The 23,245-nt window shown below is 33.7% G+C and overlaps 1 long non-coding RNA gene across 1 annotated transcript in view; it reads left to right on the top strand.

Moving 5' to 3' along the window:
• The window catches only part of LOC309656910, a 251,817-nt gene that overhangs the window by 21,715 nt on the left and 206,857 nt on the right, over window positions 1-23,245 (top strand). The window lies entirely within an intron of this gene.

Below are 23,245 nucleotides of genomic sequence, written 5' to 3'. Positions count from 1 at the left end.
AGTTTTTATGCCCACCACAAAAGCAGTTGCGATCCCACCAGCAGCATAAACAAGAGTTCGTTTGTCCTCCTTCATGTCAAAACTTGATAATACCATGTTTTAATTGAAGCCCTTTGAGTATGTCTTTAGTTGCACTAACCGTGGTTTTAATTTGCACTTTCCTTATGGCTAAGGATGTTGAATATATTTTTTGGGGTTATTGAATGAATGTTTGTATGTTTTCTTTTTGGAAGTGTGTGTTCAAAACTCTTTGATTTTATTTTATTAGGGATGTTTGTTATTTACTATTCATTTGTAATTGTACATTATGTATATTACAGAAAAATAAGTACTAGTCTCTTTTTTTTTCAGATACATGTACTGTAAATACTTTCTCCCAGGCTATGGGTTGCCTTTACCTTATAATAATGATTTATTTTGAAAAGCAGAAAATTTTAATTTTGATGAAGTTGAATTATTAATATTTTTAATGGTTTTGCTACTTCTGTCCTAAGAAATCTTTTCTAACCTAGTCACAAAGATTTGGTTATTATTTTTTTTCCAGAACATTTAATTTTAGTGTTTATATTTATTTGATATAATTTATATTTTTATATCACAATTCATCTTATTTAATGTGCATGATATGATGAAATTCATTTAATCTATAGGGTCTATTGGCCCAGAATATATAAATAATGTGCATAAAGTTGATCATTTGGACTAATAGAACATTTCACACAAGGAAATCTCATAAGATTATGAAAATACCTACCAGACAAAACATATGAATAGTCACAAAGCAAGGTCACTTCCTAGTTTAGGCAGATATGCAATTAATGTACTCCTAAATAATAATAATAAATTGATAATTGCATAATTGGTATGTTTTTCATCAGCTCTGCAAGTACTATTAAAAAGTTTAATGCTTACAGAACTTTAATTAAAATATGACAAAATGATCAAATAAATAGAAATGTGATTTACAAAGTCTAAGTGATTCAGACTTTGGACACAGTACAGGACTCCTGTCTCCTAGACTAGTCAATACCATACCACATTGTACTTAGAGGGACCGTTTAATGTTGTTTGGCTCAAAAACATATTTAAAATACAGCTTTAAAATACTTCAATAAATTTTTAAACAAATTAAACATTTAACAAATTTTGAATTTGAGTATTTTTAAATCTCATTTGCAATAATGAGTCCTTCCATAAATTATTTCTGAAGTACACATCAATAAATTATTAAAGAGAAAAAAATGATTGGAGCTAGTGAAATTTTTGTTGTTGTTACTTTTCTAGGTATACAGAAGTCTATTCTTTATTTCCTCAAAGACCAGCATCTCTCATTTTGAAATAATTCAGTGACTAAAACAGTATGTTTCTGCAATAGATTAATGGTAAATCCTTCATTTTTGATTATACTTTCTACAACTGAATACATTTTCCATCAAAAGGGGGAAAAAATAAAACAGCTATACCACCATTCAAAATATTTATATTTGAGTCAGGCAATAATTTTCTTCTCTGTTCTTTACAGAAAATAAAAACAAAACCTGCAAACTCCACATTATGATTAATGATGAGGTTCATATATAGCTTTTTAAATTCTTTTTTCAAAATCTAAATGGCATTTTCTACTTAACAGTTTATTGCATCAAAAGAAAAGACTTAGGCATGAGTCCTATTTCTACTCACACTTTCAGTTGTGCAATGCATAAATTCATCCTTAGGACTCCATGGCCAACTCAACGAGGCAAGAACATTCCATGGTACTATGTGATGTGAAATCACGTGTGCACTCACACTAAACGTATGCACACGTAAGTGTGTGAGTATTTATGTATTGTGAGTGCTCCCTACTATGAGTATAGCTAAAAGAAAAACATATAAAAGACTACATATGAGAATTCTTTTCTTTAACTTATCTCAAAAAATATGTTCCAATTTCCTAGAACACACTTATAAAAGAAAATGGGTGTGCATTAAGTTCATCTTGATGATATGAACTTGAATGCTTGACAAGATAGTTATGAGGTTCTCAATTACAATGTGGATACATAGAACCTACATATTCCATAACCAAAGGTCAAAGACTTTTAGTTTATATCTAAGAATCTCCTGTATTTCTCAGCAAGTGGGTCTAACTTCTAAAACTGATTCTGTGATAATGATGGCTTAGAGCTTAGACAAATCATAGATTTTTAAAAGTAAATTTACAAAGTAACAAAACTTACTTCAGAGGTTCTTGAAGCGTCCTCCTGAGACCAGCAGTATCAGCAGCGCTTGGAGACCCGTTTAAAGTACTAATTCTCGGGCCCTATCCCCCAAAACGTAACAAATCCGAAAAACCTGGGGATGAGGCCCAAGCATCTGTTTTAATAAATTCTCCATGTGATTCTGATGCACACCTAATTGCAAATCACTGCTTAATTGATTGATTCTTTATGTTTATGTAATACAACACAAATGTCTATATAGGAGATCATAGATAGTTATTTTCTCTTGTACATACCTCACTTAGCAAGTTATGTAAAAGTTCCAACTGCAAATTGTCCACCATATTTATAATGTACACTGTTATTAAATCCTCTTTGAACTATAGATCATTTTCCTTCTCTTTTCTACACATAGCCTAAGTCATTTCCAGTGCTTCTGGCTTTGTCTTGTGTTTGAAATTACCTCTAATTGCTTGTTATTGCAAACTTCTTCCCACACCCACTTTACATATTTTTACCACTCAGTATATCTGTATATTCTTCAGATTTTCACAGACTCTTCAGACCAAGTTATCTCTTCAGTTGTCAGTTCCTAAGACTCTTCGTCTTATCTTTCCTGCCCTCTCCTCTCAAGTTGGATTACATTGCTTTTTAAGGAGAGACAGGTGCTAGAAGCATACCTGCCTAAGGCTGCTGTCATTTCTTTCACCTGGAAAATGATGCCATCTAAACTTTTAAAGAGTTCAAGCCTTTATTCCTTCTTTCCATACATTTTCAGTCAAATAAATATATTTAGAAACTTAAAAATATTTCTCTGTGAAACTTTTAACAGCTGAAGAAAGGACTGACTTTGGAATCAGAACCCTGGTTCAAATTCTAAGCTGGACAATAATTAATTATGTTGCCTTTGGAAAGTCCATTAACATTTCTGAGACTCTGTGTCCTCATATGTAAAGTGGAATAATCATTTCTGACTTTCTAGTTTGTTGTGAAGTTTAGGATAAATCTAAATGAAGCATGCTGTTCCAGACATCAGACATGGCTCTTGACAGGAATCAAGAAATGGTCACTCTGTATATGTATAACTTTGTGAGAAAGGCTACAAAATTAAGAAGAGTCTCTTAAGCTATATTTTACCATAGATAAGCATTTCTTTTCACACGGATTACCAAATGATATGCTATTTTGCCACAAACTCTTTTAGTTAAAATAACATTCTAAAGGATAACTTGGTACACAGATTTGTGAGAAAAAACCAAAATTCCCATTACAATATAAATTATTGCAGCATTTGCCTACATAACCTATACACAAATTAACAAATACAAAGCTGATAATTGGGTTCATAACAATAGTTAAGACACATTGGGCACCTCCATAAAGGACTTGTGCTGTTTTATTTTATTCTCAAAACAGACCTATGGATAGATAGTATTTGCACCAGTTTTACAGATAGGAAACTTGATTCAGGGACTTTAAGTAATTTGTCTAAGGACACAAAGCTAGTCATTGTCAGCCAGGGTTTAAATGACAGCAGTTGGTCTCTGGAACCTAAGCTCTAAACCAAAGTGCTCTGCTGTATCTCCAAGTGAAATTCTCCAAAGTTAACCAATTTAGTTATAAAGGCTGTCACTATTGTGATTTGTAAACATATGAAGTATAGGACCTTTGTTATATTACCTTATCATAATCTCCTAGAGAGCAGTTTTGCAAAGTGTTAAACAAACACACACACACACACACACACACACACACACACACAGAGAAATGAAAAGAAGGGCTGGAAACAGAAGTAGCCCATGATTGAGATGTGGTGAGGAACTTGAGGTGAGAGAGGACATCTCTTTGTTTCTTTTGACACTTCCATACCAATTTGTGAGCACTGGTTATAGGATCACAGTATTCATGTTTTGTAGGAAAAGTCAGTGAATCATAAACTACCAATGATGGGACAGCTCGAGACCCTGGTGTTTTTGGTTTCTTTTGCCAAAACCTTTTGGATGTTAAAGGTTACGACCAATCCTGGTATACAGACTTTTTTTTCCAAACAACTTTATTGAGATATAATTTATATACTTTCACTTAAAGCTAGAAAAATAGATGCTAGGAAATAAGACCCTGGTTTTCTCTAGACTTTTGGCTCAAAGGAAAGAAGAAAAGGAGACATGCATATTTACTTCCAAACCATCTAATCTATTTTCTCAGGAAAAGAAAATAGACAAAGAAATGGATGACTGCTTTGTTAGGAGATATAAATGGACTATTTGGCTGCAGTTTCTTCTTTTAAAAATCTCATAGGTATCTGCTAACAGAGAGCAGGGCATTGATAAACCCAAATAAAAAGTAACCTAATGATTGACAATTTTTTCAGATTTCCATTCTGCCTTAAGTTTTGCTTCTCTTACGCTATATCAATTCTGACACCAATGTCTTTTCTTATGAACCTATCACCACATTAGCACTTCAAGGTCTGTGGTAGAATATATCTTCACATTAATTTATGGGTCTGAACACTCTTTGGAATTACTATCATTTCCAAACCTGTTTAAAATGCCTGTGTGACATTTTCCATGAGAAGACTGACATTGGGATCAGCCTGATTGATTGCCGGGGGAGGGGATAGTTTCATTATCACATCTATGAATCACATTTGAAGCTGGTTTAGAAAGTGCAACAGATAATTTAAAATAGCATAATAGAAGGAGAACCAGACTGAAGTTTGAAAGCTGAGTCCCACTTTTATACCTGTTATTTAACCTCAGTATCTTTACATGTAATAACATATAAGAAATATGAAACAAATAATATCTATAGATAAACCACAAATAAACAGCCAGTCTCCCTGCAAAGTAATTCACTACATCTTAAATTCAAGGTAAGTTAAACATCAGTAAACACCTACCCTAGCCATTTATCTTCATTTCCCACTATGTTTTTCCTACCAAGTCTTCTTTATTCACTGATTTCTTCCAGAGTACCCCACCCCAAAGCCATCAAGATAATGTTGACACATTCCAAATAAAGGTTTGCCATTTTGCAGAATTTTTTGCAGTTTCCGAACATTAACATTTGCCTCCTGGACCGGCATGTAAGAAGATATACTCTCATCTTGCTATAACTATGTCCTCAGGGTCCTCGTATCCGGGCAGCCTTATAAGATTTACAACAAGGTCCTTTGGCATAACAGGACTTGGCTGTGATTCAAGATGCATTTGCCTTACAACAAAATAGCTTCTGGAGTGTTGGAAAAGGATTTCAAAGCTTTTTGGACTCATTTTTGGACACATTTATTTTTTAATCATGGTTTCAGTTTTAGAAACTTAGAGACATTTTACAATGCTCTCTGGAGGTTAAATATTTTTTCCATTTATGTCTATTCATGTGACAAAACAAATCCTTTTTTGCATTTCTAATTTTCATGATAATTAGTGTTACAATACCAACTGTTTTTTTACAGTCCTTGAGTTACTGAGTCTGTTTGTTGTACTCCCAGTGAATATATGACCTGTCAGATTCCCAAATCCTAACAATTCAATTCAATTCTCACACTAACTATCCAAAGTGAGAGTCCACAGGCTTAGGGGCTCAGGTCTACAAGATGGCCCCACGCTTCACATGTCAGCTGCAAACGCGTGCTCAGGCGGCCCGCACTGCTCGCCAGCTGACTACAAATTCAGGGATTGCCATGACCTCTTTCCCTTAGCTTTGATATTTCTCTAGAAGGGCTCACAGAACCCAGGAAAACACCTTACTTACCTTTACTTGAAAGGATACAACTCAGGATAAGCCAAATGGAAGAGACACGTAGGGCAAGGTGTGGGGTGGGGGTGGATGGCACCTGAGCTTCCTTCCCCGCCCTCTTCCTGCCAGCACATCACTGTGTTTACCAACTCAGAAGCTCTCCCATTCTTATTGTTCAAGAGTTTTCACAGAGCTCAAACTCCAGCTCTCCTCTCTTCCCTGGAGATCATGGGTGGGACTGAAAGTTCCTGCCCTCTAATCATTTGGTCTTTCTGGAGACTAGTCCCATCCTGAAGCTGTCTAGAGCCCCTGAGTCACCTTAGTGGCATTAACTCAGGTGTGATGGAAAGTGGCTTGTTATAAAAAAGAAAGATCCTCTTATGAGTTAGGAAACTCCAAGGTTTTCAGGAGCTCTGTGGTAGAAACCAGGGATAAAGACCAACTATATTTTTTATTATATCAGAAGACCAAAATTTGATGTTACCTATTCACTTTGATAGAAGTTCTCCCAATTACATATACAAATACCTTAAAGTTGATACCATGGAATTCACTGATTTTTTTCATTATTTCCCTCTTTATGACTTTTATTTTCACACTGTTAAATTAATTAAACAAGAAGACCTTTAGACCGAGGTGACTCTAATTCCATGATAGCCTACATAAGCAAACCAAAATATGTCTGCAAATGCCTTAAGGTTACAAAATTGAAACCAAAGAACAAACAACCAACCACAGTCAACTAGGCTTTAAGCTGTAGCCAGTCAATAATTTCCTTGGTTTGCTCCAGGCTTTTCTCTATAAAAGTCTCTCCCTGAGTTTCTATTAGTGGAGCACTTTTAACAACTTTCGGTTTGGCCCTGTACCATTACAATTAATTTTTGCTCAAATAAACTCTGAAAATTTTAATATGCCTCTGATTATCTTTTAACAGTACTTATCTCTTTCTGGCTTATTTATAAAATAAATAATTGTCATTTCTTTATGGCTTATTTATAAAATTAAAAATATGATTAATTCAAAGTTGCTATATTAAGAATTTTATCATAAAGAACAATGAAAACCAAAAAATATTGATTTGGAGAATGTTCTCTCATTTCTCAAATCTCTCTGTCTCTGTCTCTCTGTTTGTAGCTCATCTGAGTCTGCTCTCATTGCACTGTATCATTCCTTTTTTATTGCTTAGATCTCATTCCTCTCTGAACAATTTTATTATGGTCCACTGGTTTCAGGACTAGTTCAAAAAATATTCAGTTAGCTGAAATAATCACTGGAACCAGAGAATACATCTCACCCTACTTTGCTAAAACAAATTACACATTACTTTAGAGAATTTGGTATTGACTTTTAAGCAATAAGAATAAAGAAAATCAAGAGTCTGCAAACTCCCTTATGTTCAAAATACCCCTTTCTGATTTCTCAACCCTTCTTCAGTTGGAGGTTTTTTAATTCCCTGGAAATCTTTATATTTGAGACTGTCGGTTGATATCTTTGTTGCTCCACAATGACTCTTTTAGGTAATTATACATCCTCTTCTTCTTCCACACTGTCATACTCAACTATCCCCATCCTGGTCACACTCCCTAACCTATTGACATTTTCAGAACATGGATTTCAGTTCTCCTTTTGGCCCAATACTTGTTATCTTTCAAAGTGGCTTCCACATCCGACATGTCCAACATCTAGGCTTTGATTCTATTTTTCTTCATTACAATGACATTTTCCTTAGTTTAGTTTAAACCATTACTGATGCAATCCAGAAATTGTACCATCTTTAAAATTACTACTTCAAACATCCCAAACTCAACCTAAAAGCTCAACATATAGTTCACTTACTCAAGCATTACTGTTGAAACAGTTCTTCAACTCATCAAAATCCAACAGCATTCCCTCTCTTTTCTCTGTATTAGTCACTTCCTATCTTTAATCCCCTGCTTTTCCACCTTAGTTTATACAGTCTTCCATGTTAATCACTCTCTGCAAATACCAAGAACACCTTTAATATTTTCTTCTTCCATGTGTCTTTCTGGTTCTTCCTCTCTGCCAACCCTAAATCTTCAATTTATTCTGCTCTCTGTCCTTTTCAATGGACTGGCATACAATTTATTTGTCAATGATTAAGTTTTTAAATCTCTAGCTCAGATCTTCTCATCTTTAGAGTCATCTGTCCATCGGCCTGCTGGTATTACTACATTATACATTATCCATGTCAAAATTTAAATGTTTAACTGAAATCTAGATGTTCTTCTCAAGTGTTGTCCAAATCAGCAAGGGATACTTCCATGTACCCATTGTTTATGGCAGAGATCTGTCATGTTACTCATTGGTGCTATTTCCAATACCAATCTACCATCATGTCCTGTGAATTTATAACTCCAAAACCTATTTCAAATATTTCCACTCTTCCCATATCCACAGTTACCATCTTCATGTTTACAAAATAAAAAATAAAAATAATAAGTTATGTCACTTCAGAGCTTTATACCCTTCAGTGGTTTCCCATTTTCCTTAGAAAAATTCCAAAAAATTACCATGGTCTGTGAAACCCTAGGTAATCTATTCTTCTGAAAGAATATTTAATTGCTTTAGCCTCTTTTTCACTGTGAAATAACCCTAATACCATCTTCTAACCTTTACAATTGTCTTGCCTTCCTGCTAACAAACTTTCATCCATATATATTACTCACAATAGAATATTCCTTTTTCATCACTCACTTGGTTGCTTCCTACTTATCCCTCTGGCCAAGGCTTAAATTAATTTCTTCAGATAAGTCTTCATAAATTTTGATTAGTCAAGTTTAGATTTCTGTATTATTATCTCAGAATATGTTCATTTCCTTCATGGTACTTATTTTAATGATTCTGTATTTTTTATGTTTGTTTTGTCTGCTGTTCTATTTAACTTAAATTTGACAAATAGTTTATTACTATATGGTTAACCCTTTACATATTGCTTGTTTCATAGTAGGCACTCAACAAACATTTTTAAATAAGTGAAAGAGTGAATCTTAAATAAAATCTCACGTATTCTTGAAGCTCTTGGTAGTATATTCTTATGAAATAACCTTTAGTAAAATTAGTGTAAAGTTATTGGTTCTAATTTTAGGTAACTATAATAAACCTTCATTTCGGTATTCTGATGTCATCTAAATCAGAATGCTCTGGTAAAAATCAAACAAACAAACAAACAAAAGCCCACTACAAACAAAATCAACTGACAAAAAAAAAAATGGGAAAGGGTACTTGCAAATGATATCACATATAAATGTATAATAACTATGGTCTATAAAGAACTGTTAAAATCTGAGGGCAAAGGAGCAGCATTGTAAATCAACTACACTCCAATATAAAATAAAAAATTTTTCGAAAAGAAAGAAAAACATCGAAGCTAAGAAAAAGGGAAAAAAATAAAACCTATTAGAAAAATGGGAAAAAAAAAGAACAGATATAAATATACTGAAATATACAAAAGGATGGCAAGGTGTTCAACCTTACACTTAATTAGAGAAATGTAAAGTAAAACTACACAGAGATACCATTTCTTACCTATCATCTGTAAGAGTGTTTACCTTTAAAGAGCACACAATATATTTTTGGCAAGCCTGTGGAGAAACAGGCACTCTAATAACTGGCTGGTGAAACTCAGATTGTAAAACCCTTTCGGGGAATGCACTGCCAATGTATACTAAAGTTATATGTGCATTTACCTTTGACCCAGCAAATCCACTTCTAGATATTTACCCCGACAATTCATGTCCAATACTATGAAAACATGTATTCACATTTTTCCCATAAAAATTACCTCTAATTGCAAAATATTGAAAATTATCTACATGCACAGATAATGTAGAGGAGTAAAACTTGTCACCCCAAAATGTCTCTTTGACTTATGTATTATTTCAAGCTGAAAACAATCAAGGCCCAAAAGACTCAAGAAGTCTTTCTTTTTACCTCCTCCTTAACTGTCTAAATAACGTAGATAGAGGACCTCTTCCAGAAAGGGAGCTTTCACCATAGATAATAGGATGAATTAGGTGGGTAGACAAGAAGGAACTTAGCAAAGTCCATTTGTTAAAATTCCTATCTGTGTTCCATTGTCTCTGCATGGGCAAGCTTTTGTTTACCAAACATTTGCTTTTCCATCTCCATGTGAATTGCCTTCTTCCCCTCTGAAGTCCCAAACGACTACCCCCAACATCCTCTTCTGTCTTTAGCTAAAGATGGTATATAAGGTGAGGGCTTCAGCCATTTTGGTGAGTTACTCAGTTTTTCTGGGTCTCTCCCATGTATACCTATTTATTAAAATTTGATTTTCTCCTGTTAATCTGTCTCATGTCAACTTAAGTCCTAGTCCAGCCAGAATAACCTAGAAGAGTAGAGGAAAATTTCTTCCTCCTCAACAATAAGGAAAAATAGTTGAAAAAATTATGGTCAACACATACATTGGAATAGTATACAGTTGGGAAAATGAATGAGAAAAATTTCTCTGAAGTCATGGGGAGGGATTAAAAATGAGGAACGGGAATGGGAATTTTACATGGGAATGTATCATGGGAATGATAAAGAAATGATATGGAAATAAGACTTCTCTGATTAGAACCTTTTGCATAATTTTGAGTTTTAGAAAGTTGTTAATGTTTCATATACAAAATAAGTTAAGCAAATAATAAATATTGGAGAAAAAATTTTTTAAATGAAATAGAATATAAACAACTAAATAAACAAAAAATAAACCTAACTGTACTTCAGATGAACAACATACACACACTGAAGGGGGAAGAAAAAAACTCAGTAATTTTTTACCATAAATTAATTTTGAATATATACCCTAAGACTAAAGATAAAAATAACCATAACTAAATATTATATTCCAGTTTGCAGTTTTATTTTGTCAGAGTATGTCATACCCAAATTACTAGTTAGATAGATTTATGAAGATTATCCATCTATTTATCAACCTCTCATCTCTAACTCCTAGGACTGAGTAAATAAGTAAATATACTGTGATTAATGGGAACCAGGTTTTCCAATGTGAAGAAAAGAGTTATAAATCCAGAAAGTGGAGGAATTAAAATGAAGCCTGTGGAGATGGGTTACAATCAGAAGTGTCAGGTAAAGTCTGGTTTCTATATATTTTTTAATTAGGGAAACTCCCTGAAAGACTCTTTAATTGGTAGGATAATGCAGATAATGCCTTCCAAGAACTTGTGCCAGCAAGCAACTGCTGATTTTCATGTTGGGTATTTATAACACTTCTTCTGGTATCAGTTTCTTCCACTGCTGATCATTCTGACTCTACATTATGGAGGAATAAAAATGTGTTACCTGCCTCCTTCCAAGATCCTAAAGTAGCCAGTTGTCTCAAATGCTTCCTCTGAATTCCTGCAGTTCATCTGCATCAACTGCCGTGCTGGACAAGAACCGAAGCTGAGGAAGTTGCTGGGGATGTAACAAAGGCACTTGAGACGAAGGTCCAAGTTCTTTCCATAATCACCCAGTTGAAGATTAAGTTTCATAGTCACAGGTGTGTGGAAATTAACAGATGCAACAAAAAGTGGAAGTTTCTCAAAGGAGGAAAATGTGTCTTATTCACAGATGTATTTATTGATTTCAATTTTATTGTTTAACACATGATTAGTGACTGCATAGTTAGTTGAGCAATTAGTTAATAAATTGGATAAATAAAACAGAAGAAAAAAAGTGACTTTGTATGCTATGCATATTATTAACTCAAAATAAGAAAACTAAACTCTTTCTGAGAGAAGAAGGCTGGACAGAGAATGTCCACAATCCATGGCAGGTGATGGTAAAAAGTACCAAAGTATGCTAAGAAGATTGCCCACAAGAATAACATTGTCTTCCTTCACTCAGCTCCAAACTTTCATTCTTTTGTTTGGGATATCTCTAGCCAAAATTAGTTTTTCATAAATAAACTCCTGGCTGAATAGGATAAAGGGGATATTGACTTCAACTAAGAGATTAAGGAGCCCCTATTATATGAGGACACAATGCTGCCTCAAATATATGTGTATAAATGAGATGCACTTCCTATAGTTGAGTCAGGTGGTTTGATAGAATGATTTGGTGATCATGAGTTTATTTTGAATTAGAACTGTTGGTGGCTTGATTTTTTTCTTCAGTGATCTGTAGCTCAGTTATAGACTTCAAGTAGGAAGACATGTTTCTGTAGGTTTCAATTTTTTCACCTGCTTTTAAGACCAATGAAAATAAAATAGTCAAAATAGTTTATCATATAGACAAAGTATGTTTTAGATAAAGATATCTGAAATCTAAGCTGTTTATAGATAAAAATAATGTTGGAAGTAGAAGAAGGGATAAGTTAAAAGTGTCAAAATGATATGAGGCTTATAATATTGTGTCAAGAGTAATTGAATAAGAAATCTAAAAAGGCAGGAAATTGTTATGAGAGAAAAGCAAGACTAAGTTTATGGTTTGGGGTACAAAGCAATTTGTGAGGACAAGACTGTGGGACTAGAGAGCAGAAGTGTGTGAAAGGATCATAATAGATGAATAAACCAAGTCGTCAGAGGGCATCATATTCCTTAGGGAAGGAACATCCATACCAATAAGAATTCACACATGTTGATGGGGTTCGCAAAGAAAAATGGACCACTGCAAATTATATGTGAAGCCATTACTGAACATTATAGAATGACCAGAAATTAGGTAGATAAAAAGAGGCTAAGCTACCACTGCTACTTCCTAAGGATGAAATTTTTATATGAAAGCCTAGAGATTATCAGGTAAAGCAAAAGAGAATATTAATAAATATCACTGCATCATCTGTCATTGTCACCATATTTGAACATGTAATTGGGATTTATGGGATAAAGATTCTTGAGGTATGATTGAACACATATTTTATAATGGTCTGGGATGCATCTTCTTATGTCAAAAAGTGGAGGCCCAACAGTTTGATAACTAATATGTCATTTGAGATTCTAATTTTTTGTATTTACTTCTGAGGCATTTTACAACTAATTTTGTTGCATTAAAAACCCGAATAACCCAATTAAAAAATGCACAGTGGATCTGAACAGACATTTTCCCAAAGACATACAAATGGCCAACAGATATATGAAAAGGTACCCAATATCACTAATCATCAGGGAAATGCAAATCAAAACCACAATGGTATATCACCTTATATCTGTCAGAATTTCTATTACAAAAAAGACAAGAGATAACAAATTGCTCTCTAGGATGTGGAGGAAAGGGAATTCTTGTACACTGTTAGTGGAAATGTAAACTGTGGAAAACAGTATGGAGGTTCTTCAAGAAATCCCACTTCTGGGAATATATTCAAAAGAGGAAAATCATTATCTCAAAGAAATATCTATACTCTCATGTCCATTACAGCATTATTCACAACAGCCAAGGTATGAAAATAATCTAAGTGTCTGTTGATGGATGAACAGATAAAGAAAATGTGATATATACATATTATATATTGGAATATTATATAGCCTTAAAAAAGAAGGGAATCCTGTCTTTTGCAACAACATGGGTAAAACTGGAGGGGGATTTGCTAAGTGAAATAAACCAGATAGAGAAAGATAAATATTTCATGGTATTATTTGTATGGGGAATCTTAAAAAAGATCACTTCATTGTCATAGAAACAGAGTAGAAAAGTGGTTGTTGCGAGGGACTAAGTAGTGGGGGAAATAGGAAGAGGCTGGTAGAGGGTACAAACTTCCAGTTATAAAATGAATAAGGTCTAATACATAACATGGTAATTATAGTTGATGAAACTGTATTTTATAAGTGAAATTTGCTAAGAGAGTAGACCTTAAATGTTCCTACCATGAAAAGAAAAGAGTTAAATATGTGAGATGAATGTGTTAATTAACTCAGTTAACTCAATGGGGATAATCTTTTCACAATACATATATATCAAATTATCATGTACACTTCAAATATCCTACAATTTTGTGAATTATACCTTAATAAAACTAGAAAAAAAAAGAAAAAAATTCATGGAGCAGTTTGGACTTGAGCTGGGTCTAGATAGATGAGAAAAAGACCAATGGGAAAAACTGGAGAAAAAAATAGAGATATTTACATGATTTGAGATTTAATTATATTTTTTTGACTGGAAAATATGGGTCATGTATAGGAATGTGCAGATCTAGTTCAGAGACTTACATAAAGTAAGTTTGCCTTTATTTCTGTGACAATGAAAAGCCAACAATATGGAGAACAGTATCATCAAACACATGTGTTGTGAAATTCTTATGGACAATCATATTTTTGTATTATTTTTTCAATTTTTAAAAAAATTTCTTATATGTTCACAAGCATTTGGAATCCCGTACCAGGTAAGTGTCTGAAATTTCAGTCATAACTGGATAACACTTCTACTTGTTTTGGGTAATAAAAAATACAGTGAGTTATTATTTCAGCCAACTGTAGTTTAGATAACTGTATTGAATAATACATTTTAAAAAACTGTAGAAAAGATATATTTGGTACCCACAATCAACTCTGAAGTAGGTAAGACAAAAAAAACCAAAAATACGTTAAGTACTGGATATCTCCTGTTTGACCCACCATATTGACTCTCCATTTTTTCTACATGCTGTGCCTGGGAGAGTGGCCCCTATACACTGCATCTTGGGCTACCTTGACCTAGGGTTTACAGTTAGGTTCAGTCAATGTGTGACATTGATCAGAGAGTAACAGGTTGAAGGAGGAATTATCAGGTTACTTATTCCTACAGGCACTCCTTTCTGCAGGATTCAATGACTAGATTGCAACAATCATGCCAGACATCCTTTGCCATGCAACCTCCATCTCTGATTTGGAATAACTTCTAACACCCTTTGTCTTTGCTGGCCTAATGGTGGTAATGCCCTCCTGCTGTTACCAGCCTCAGGCAGTGGTGTGGGTGTGCCAGAGCTGGAGATGGCTCTTACCAGCTCAAGAGATCCAATTGTGGGCATCACTTTCCATTCTGTCTTCACTGAGGTCATATTGACAGCTTAAAATGAGCCATGGTGAGAGTATTTACATGATGGAAATAGCATACCTACAAATTAGGGTGTTTGGGGTTTTTTTTTGTTTTTCTGGAAAACCAGTTATTAAAAATGTCTGAACTTATCATAGGCTCAAAGTTTCTGTGTTAGTCCCCTCCACCCCTTATTTTTATTTCCTAAACCATGCACACATTTTTGTAAAAAGATTTGCTTTATTAAACGTTCCACAAAGCACCAAGTTTAATGTGCGATCTTTTTCCTGGTGAGCCTTAACTGAAATAGTAATTGGTACATAAAATGGCTCCAGGAAACCTTAGAAATAGGATTCCAAGATTGAATTGCACACATATTGAAAATGGTTTCCAGGAGAAATTGGACACTGGTAAGTTGTGGGAAGTAGTGGCATTGAGATTCTCAAAATGTTACAGGTACTAGCATGGGAAGAAACACGATTAAAGACTAAGCTTGGGAGATAAAGTGTCTTTGAAATTTCATCTTTTTGCTGACAATAATAAGAATAAAGATTTTTATTTTACTTGGCAACTCCTAAGAGCGCTAGAAAGTATATTCAAGTAAAAGCACAAAATAAAGGCTGTGAATGTCTGACTCAGATAACAAATGGAAGATTAGAAATTCTCAGCGACAAATTTAAGGAGTTCCTTATCTTCTTCAGCTACAGAGATGAAGCTGAAGAAATATGGCTGAGGACCAACAACAAGAACCTGCTGTAAGAATTGCAGAATTGAAGTGCCAGTAAAATACTCAAATAAGAGCACTGATGGGAAAGGAACAGGTCTCTCAGATGTGGGATAGGGAAAATTAGGAAGATACAGACACAACTGACAAATTTAGACTCTTTCTTCCCCACATACTTCTAGATTTCCCTTGCTAGTGGAGGCAAAACTTCTAACTCTTTCTGAGGGAACCTTCGTGAAAGATTTTCCTTATATGGACTTCGGAATGTTTACCCTGCAGAAGTCGTGCTAAATGCCCTTCATTACTTTCAGTGCCATAGGAGTTGTTCCAGTACACCAAATGAGAACGAAGTTGACTCCAGAAGGAGATAGGCTATACACAGAAAAGTTACAGAATTTTACCAGCTTTAATTGACATGAATCTGGCAACCATGTATGGGAATGTTAGACAAAGGAAGATGAAATTTTAAAAAAGACAGATGCTACCCAATCTATTTACTAGGTGTCCTTCCTTGAAACTTAGGATATATGCTTGGACCCAGCGCCTGAGAAGCATGTTAATAGTTAGCAGCTACTTTGACTCATTGAAGTCTATACAAAGCAGGGAGCTGTAGCAATTAACAATGTGCTTGAAATATCAGAAGTTTCTTGGGTATATGTATAGAAAGGAGTCAGAAGTTTCATATGGATTGTAATATTAGAAGTAATATTACTTACTTATTATTAATTATTAGAAGTAATATTAATGTTGAAATATTAGAAGTAACATGATCAGACAGTCTTTAAACATGAGCTCTCCAAGAGTCTAAAGATTACTTCTTTATTAGGTGTTAAGAAAGGCCTTGGTAAGAAGGGTATCGTCATTTTTAAAAGCCTATGTGTGGCCATCACCTGTTTGCTTAAAGACTGTGACAAAGGATGCTGTAGGTAGGCTTAGGTTCCCTAAGTCCCAATGGAAATACTGGGATCCAAGAGTGCTAGAGGCAGTTAGTGGTGCTTGACCTTCAGAGACAAGGTGGATGCAAATATCTCAATAAATCTCAAGACAATAGTAATAATAAAATTGTTTTTATGTGCAGAGATCTATAGTGATGGTTAACAAAACATAGGGTCCCTAGGGATAATACAGACTGACAACTTACTAAGGGGTTGCATGACATATTTAACAGAAAAATTCTATGGCTACAGGACAGAAAACTAACTCAGGTGCCAAACCTATGCCAGTTCCTAGACTCACTTGTCCTCAATTGAGAGAGAAATCTGGGTGTTTTGAAGAAGGTGTCAACAAAATGACACATGGATCTAACACGAATCATCCCCCAAAATTTTCACAGAAATTTCAGACATTTAACAGGATAACAGATACTCAAGAAAAGAAAAAAAATTAAAAGTATCCAAACATTTTGGGAGTTTATGGTACTGCTTCTGAATTGACACTAATATCTGGACTTTTGCATTTTACCAGGTCTGCATAGATGGAGGTTGTGATGACTGAAGGAGTCTTGGTTTGATTCTTTCAGTGGGTTGAATGGGGCCACAGATTCATTCCACGGTTATTGTTTCATTTCCAGAAAGTACAGTGGGAATAGACATATTTAATAACTGGCAGAACCTCTACAGTGTCTTCTACATCGAACCAAATGGAAATCCCTGTATCTGTCTCCACACAATATAATAAAATGGTGTTTGTCTTACCTCTACCTTCACTGATTTGCCTAGAGCTAAGACAACTATCTTGTTCCTTGTCATAATTGGTTTTGGATTTCCTTAAATTGTCTTGCTATCCTTCCAACCATTTTTCTGGTCCTTTGTATTACACTTTAGGCATTATGCTCTTTGGACTTGGTGAGAAGGAAGTAACAAGCTACCAGTGTTGAGGATGCAAGTTTTTCACCTGGGTAAAAGACAGGAGCAGATGCTCATGGGAGGATGGGAGAAAGGTGTTCTCTCACCTGAAAATCTTTGGTTTGCCTATCTAAAGACATTCTATAACCTTCCATACACTGCCATGTGCTTTAGGAAGCTGATATATACAAACTACCTCACTGACTTCTCTAGACCTCACCATTTGGTTGTGTACACCCAGAAGAAAGTCATTGGCAAGAGATCTGAGTGCTGGAGGAGTGTGAACTTTGGATATTTATTTTGCTGGATTCCTTAAAGGCACGATGCTATCTGTTGGCTGTGTTGGGCTGGTCCCCATCCTCTGCAGATTTGGACAACTGATACCTTTCCGTGATCCTTCAGGATTAGGAAAGTGAATGGTTTTTTCTTGTTATTAATTCCGGAGTATGGAATTATTCCTTTGGTATTTCCTCAATACTATCCAAACTTCTGTAAAAAGTTAACTTTATAACCTTCTCCTCTAATTACCTCATTGAATTTCCAGTGTCTTGGAGGGAAGGTGACTGGTAGACTGTGTCTCAATTATCTCTAGGTGTCACAATTTGCTCAAGATGCCACAATTACTTAACTGCTTCATGCTAAGACTCTGGTTTACTTCTTTATTTTTTCCCTTTCACTTATAGTATTTATCTATACTATGTCACATCTTTAGAATATAGCATCAGTAGTGTGGATTCTTGAATCTAAACCAATTTTTTCTTGTGTTTAGAGAGCTACTTTATTATTGAGCTATAATTATAAAATTCTCAATTGTGTTAAATATATTTAGAAAAAACTTTTTTGACCAGCAACACAAAGAAAACATAATATCCTATCAATAAAGTGGTGTACTGACAGTAATCTTCAAATTTTGTACCTTCTATGTATATACTGGAACTTTCCTACTGTAATTATTAATTTATTATAAATTTTCCACACTAATGGGGACATTTGTATGAATTAGACTCCCTACAGAAGCAAAGAGCAGAAAGCTACTTCAGTTGAGACTCTAAGATTATTTTTAATTGGTTAGTCATTAGTGTTTGCCATAACTGTTAATCCAAAAAAGAAATTTATTCTGGCTATTTACTGGGAAAATAAATTTTTATAATATTACCCACACATGTTTAAGAGTAATACAAATAAAAATGGTATTTATTAGATGCTTTCTTTTTCACTCTTAGCCTTTTTGAGATAAATACTATAAGATTACTGAACCCTCAAGCTTTGTCTTCCCTGTCATTTGTTTGGAGAGCTCACTATTCAATCTATTATTAGAAAATCTTTTTTTTTTTTTTTTCTCACTATTCCACTTTGAGTTTATGCTGCAGGAATACTAAATGATCTATGTTCTTCTGAGTGCATCAGTCTGTTCATATCTCCCTGACTTTGCTCAAGTTCCCTCAGCCTTGGAAAGGCTTTCTATTACTATCTTTCAAGTTAAATATTTCCTACTTTTAAAACTTTTTTTTTGACCTACTTGCCTACCTCAGTCGGAAGTAATCATTTCCTCCTTTTCCTACTGTGTACTCAGTGAATATTTCTTCCATTTCAATGACAGTATAAGATTATTCAGAAAATAGATTCAGCACACCAGTCAAGCAAGTACCTCAAAAAGAAAAAGATGAAAATGCTGATGTTTATTACATTTAAAAAATGAAAGTTACCTCATTTTATCAACTCTTATTTGCACATTTTTGTAACATTTTAACATATCTAAAATGGATATATGTTATAATTTCACTGGCATAAAATTTTCTTTGTGGTGTCTGAGATAATGTTGTCTTATAATTGATGGAGGAGTTACTATGAGAAATTTTAGAAATAGTTTTTGATTTTCTTACTTCATGGCTTGATGTTTCCCTCTTTCCCTCTCTCTCTCTCTCTCTCCCTCTCTCTCTCCCTAAAATAAGGGTGAGCTTTTTTCCCCTAATTTTGTGATAATGTACACAAGGAGATTTATCTCATTTTATGCTGGTCAGCTCAATAGTGCAATGTGGTGTGATTAATTGTCTGATTTATTTCAAAGTGCTTACAGAGCAAACCAACCATATGAATGAGAAGAATTTGGAATGTTTAAATATAATTTACATGATCATGGCAAGTAAATTTAAAGTGTCTTCAGATTTTTTTTTTTTTTGTATGAGAGGAATCAACATATGTGTTCACAGAGAGATCTGGGGCTTGCGGTTAGGAGAAGAAAGCTAATGTTAATGCAATATACAAAAATGATTCTTAGTAGAGCTTCTAAAACTGTTAACCTGCTGCCTCATAAGACAATGAAATGGACTTCTCTATGACCAGAAGTCTCTAGATAGACTTACTGACTACTTGTAAAGAAAAAAAAAAAAAAAAATACAAGCAATTAGGCTTAAACTCATTGAAGATGAAATTGAATTCCCTACTGGAACTCTCAGAGTACAAAACAATGTCAGACCCATAATAGGCAGTCAGTGCTGACTGTAGAAGTGAAACAGCAGAAAAGCATTGAGAATTCAGATATCTTTTTTTATGTTGTCTTTCCCAAAATAAAACTTGATTATCTGTTAAAAAGCCATAAGCATCTCCTGGAATGTTTTTTTGGCTTTAGGTGGAAGAATGCCAGTTGCCTCCTTTGCTATGTTTCCCTCTGACGTTAGCCTTTCCCAGGAGTTCATGGTGACTTTTCCTTCTTCTTCTTCTTCTTCTTTTTTAGCTGAGATATAATTAATATCCCACAATTTATCTTTTTAGAGAGCAAAATTCAGTGGTTCTTAGTATATGTACAAAGTTCACAACCATCACTACAATTAACTGTAGAACTTTTTTTTTTTTTTCTAATCACTGCACAAAGAAATTTTGTACCCAACAGGAGTCACTCCCCATTCTTCCCACCCTTCCCAACCCATGGAAACTACTATTCTACTCTGCTTCTATGGATTTACCTCTTCTGACTGTTTCATATAAATGAAATCATATAACAAATGGCTTTTATTTCTGGCTTCTTTCACCTGGAATAGTGTCTTCAGAGTTTATCCATAGCATATATTAATACTTTATTACATTTTAGTGGATGAAAATATTCCATTATAGAAAATATGCTTTATTTTTATTGTATTTCAGACATTGTTCAAATCACTTTACATAGGAGGAAGTTTACGGATTGTTTGACATGTTTCCTCATACGAGAAGTTCAGTTACAACTGATGAAGTTTGGAATTGGAATAACAATGAGCACATAGAACCCAAGCAAGCAAATAAGTGAAGCAATTATTAACTCAAAAATAATTTTTTTCAGAAATTAAAAATACTTATAGTATGCTACATGGCTGGGGTGTAATTGGCATTTATAATACTTAACCATAGTAAAGTGTTAAGTACCTTTCAAAAAAAATCAAGAAGAAGCAATATAGTATGCTATTTAGATATGGGGAGGTAAGTACTAAAAGAGCCAAATTAAAAAAAGTTAAATTTTGTTTAGATCATCATTAGTGTATAAACTATTATGGCTAAGTTTTATGGGAGGAAGGACAAGATGAAAAAAGTTATTTTAATTCTCAACATATTTTATCTATACCTAGAGTGCCCAATGGTATGTTTTAAGATAATAAATTATACATATATTCCCAACAGCTAAATGAGCACACTCAATCTTTTATCTCCTGGTAGATAAAAAGTCTAGGTGATGCTACTTAATTATGAGATGCTAATAAGATTTATTATGGGTTTTTAATTACATCAATGTTCCAAGTCATTACATAATAATCCCAGGATACTTTCTTAAATAATGCTGACCATATAAAGTAAAAAAAAAAAAAAATAGAAATAACATCATTCCTGAGAAAACCAGTATGATTTAACTAGATTAAAACACTAAGAAAGAGAAGGTATTAAAGCTCTATATCATAGTAAGAGAAAATTAACTATTAAAATAAAAAAGATGGCACAGATGAATGATCACTGGCTAAGATTTGGATTTCCCTGGACTACACAACTAGGTGCTAGGTTCAGTTCAGTAATCAATGAATGGCTGTCATCAAAAGGTCTACAGATAAATGTTGGAGAGGGTATGAAGAAAAGGGAACCCTCCTACACTGTTGGTGGGAATGTAAGTTTGGTACTGCCACAATGAAAAAGTTTGGAGGTTCCTTAAAAAACTAAAAATATGACTACCATATGATCCAGCAATTCTATTCCTGAGTATATATAAGGAAAAAATGAAAACATTAACTCAAAAAGATACATGCACCCCAATGTTCATAGGAGCACTATCTACAATTGTCAAGACATGGAAGCAACCCGAGTGCCCAACAGATGATTGGATTAAGAAGATGTGGTATACACACACACACACACACGTGTGCACATGCACGCACACACACACACACAATGAAATATTACTCAGCCATAAAAAAGAATGAAATACTTCCATTTGCAGTAATGTGGATGGACCTAGAGAATATTATGCTTAATGAAATAAGTTGGACAAAGACAAATACTATATGATATCACTTATATGTGAAATCTAAAAAATAATACAAATGAATGCATATGCAAAATAGAAACCAACTTAGATACAGAAAACAAACTTGTGGTTATCAAAGGAGAGAGGGAACAGGGGAGGGACATTTTACCATATGCAAAATAGGTAAGCAACAAGGATATAATGCATAGTACAGGGAATTATGCCAATTATAATAACCTATAATGGAATATAATCTGCAAAAATATTGAATCACTATGCTGTATACCTGAAACTAACATAATACTGTAAATCAACTATACTTCAATTTAAAAAAAAATGTCACCCACACAGGTCTTGCAGATTTCTCCAGTCTGATATGGATTTGTTTTCTCTATTTGCACCACATAGATTATCATAAACAGAGGAAACTTTTGAAAGAATATCAGAATAAATTACAAAAATTCTGTGGTGTGAACCCAGGGCAAGGAAAACAGGAAATTAAAAATCCTAATTTAGATTCAATGTAGCAAAATTTTGAAACTCAGTTTTTATAAAAGTGTGATAATTTGTTTTATAATCGCTGTAGTAAATCAAAGGTTTTCATCTGAGTTTATAATATCTAAAGTATTCGATGTAATCTGACTTATTAGATTTTTAAATTTATTTTGATGTTTGGAAAAATAAATTGAATACATCGTTAATCAATGTTTAAGTATTTAGTGAAAAAATCATATTATACTGTTGAGTTTTGCTTTATTGATTGTATAAATCATCTGTTAATAATTAGAAGCCTGATGAATAATGTTTAAAATAATTATATAATGTTATAAAGAGCAATAAATTGTTTTTTTTTTAATTAAAATAGTTCTGTATGCCCCTCTTTGTGCACAAAGTTCTTTCTGATATTAAAGGAACTACCATTGTATTTTAAGCACTGAAAATGTAATAATGTCTTTTACAAATGATGCATTATTTTGGAACCATGGGGAAAGAAAAAGATCTTATGATAATTACTTCCCAGTTATGAGTTCACTCATAAGAATTTAAAGAAAATGCTTATTTAGTCTTTAAACACTATTTAGCAAATAATGGAATATCAATTTGACTGTGGGGAAAAGATAAAACTTTTTTCAGTGTAAATAAAAAGGTAAGGAACGCACTTCAAATAGGCAAATATGATTCACTTATTTTCTGCTTTATTTACAATCCAGAAATATTTACTTATCACCACTCAATGTGGATCATTGTTATAGATTTTTGGAAAATAAAAATGAATAAAACA

Source organism: Balaenoptera physalus (genome assembly GCF_965194825.1).
Source record: "Balaenoptera physalus genome assembly, chromosome: 3".
Lineage (NCBI taxonomy): Eukaryota > Metazoa > Chordata > Mammalia > Artiodactyla > Balaenopteridae > Balaenoptera > Balaenoptera physalus.
This window is presented reverse-complemented; position numbering and strand designations above follow the sequence as displayed.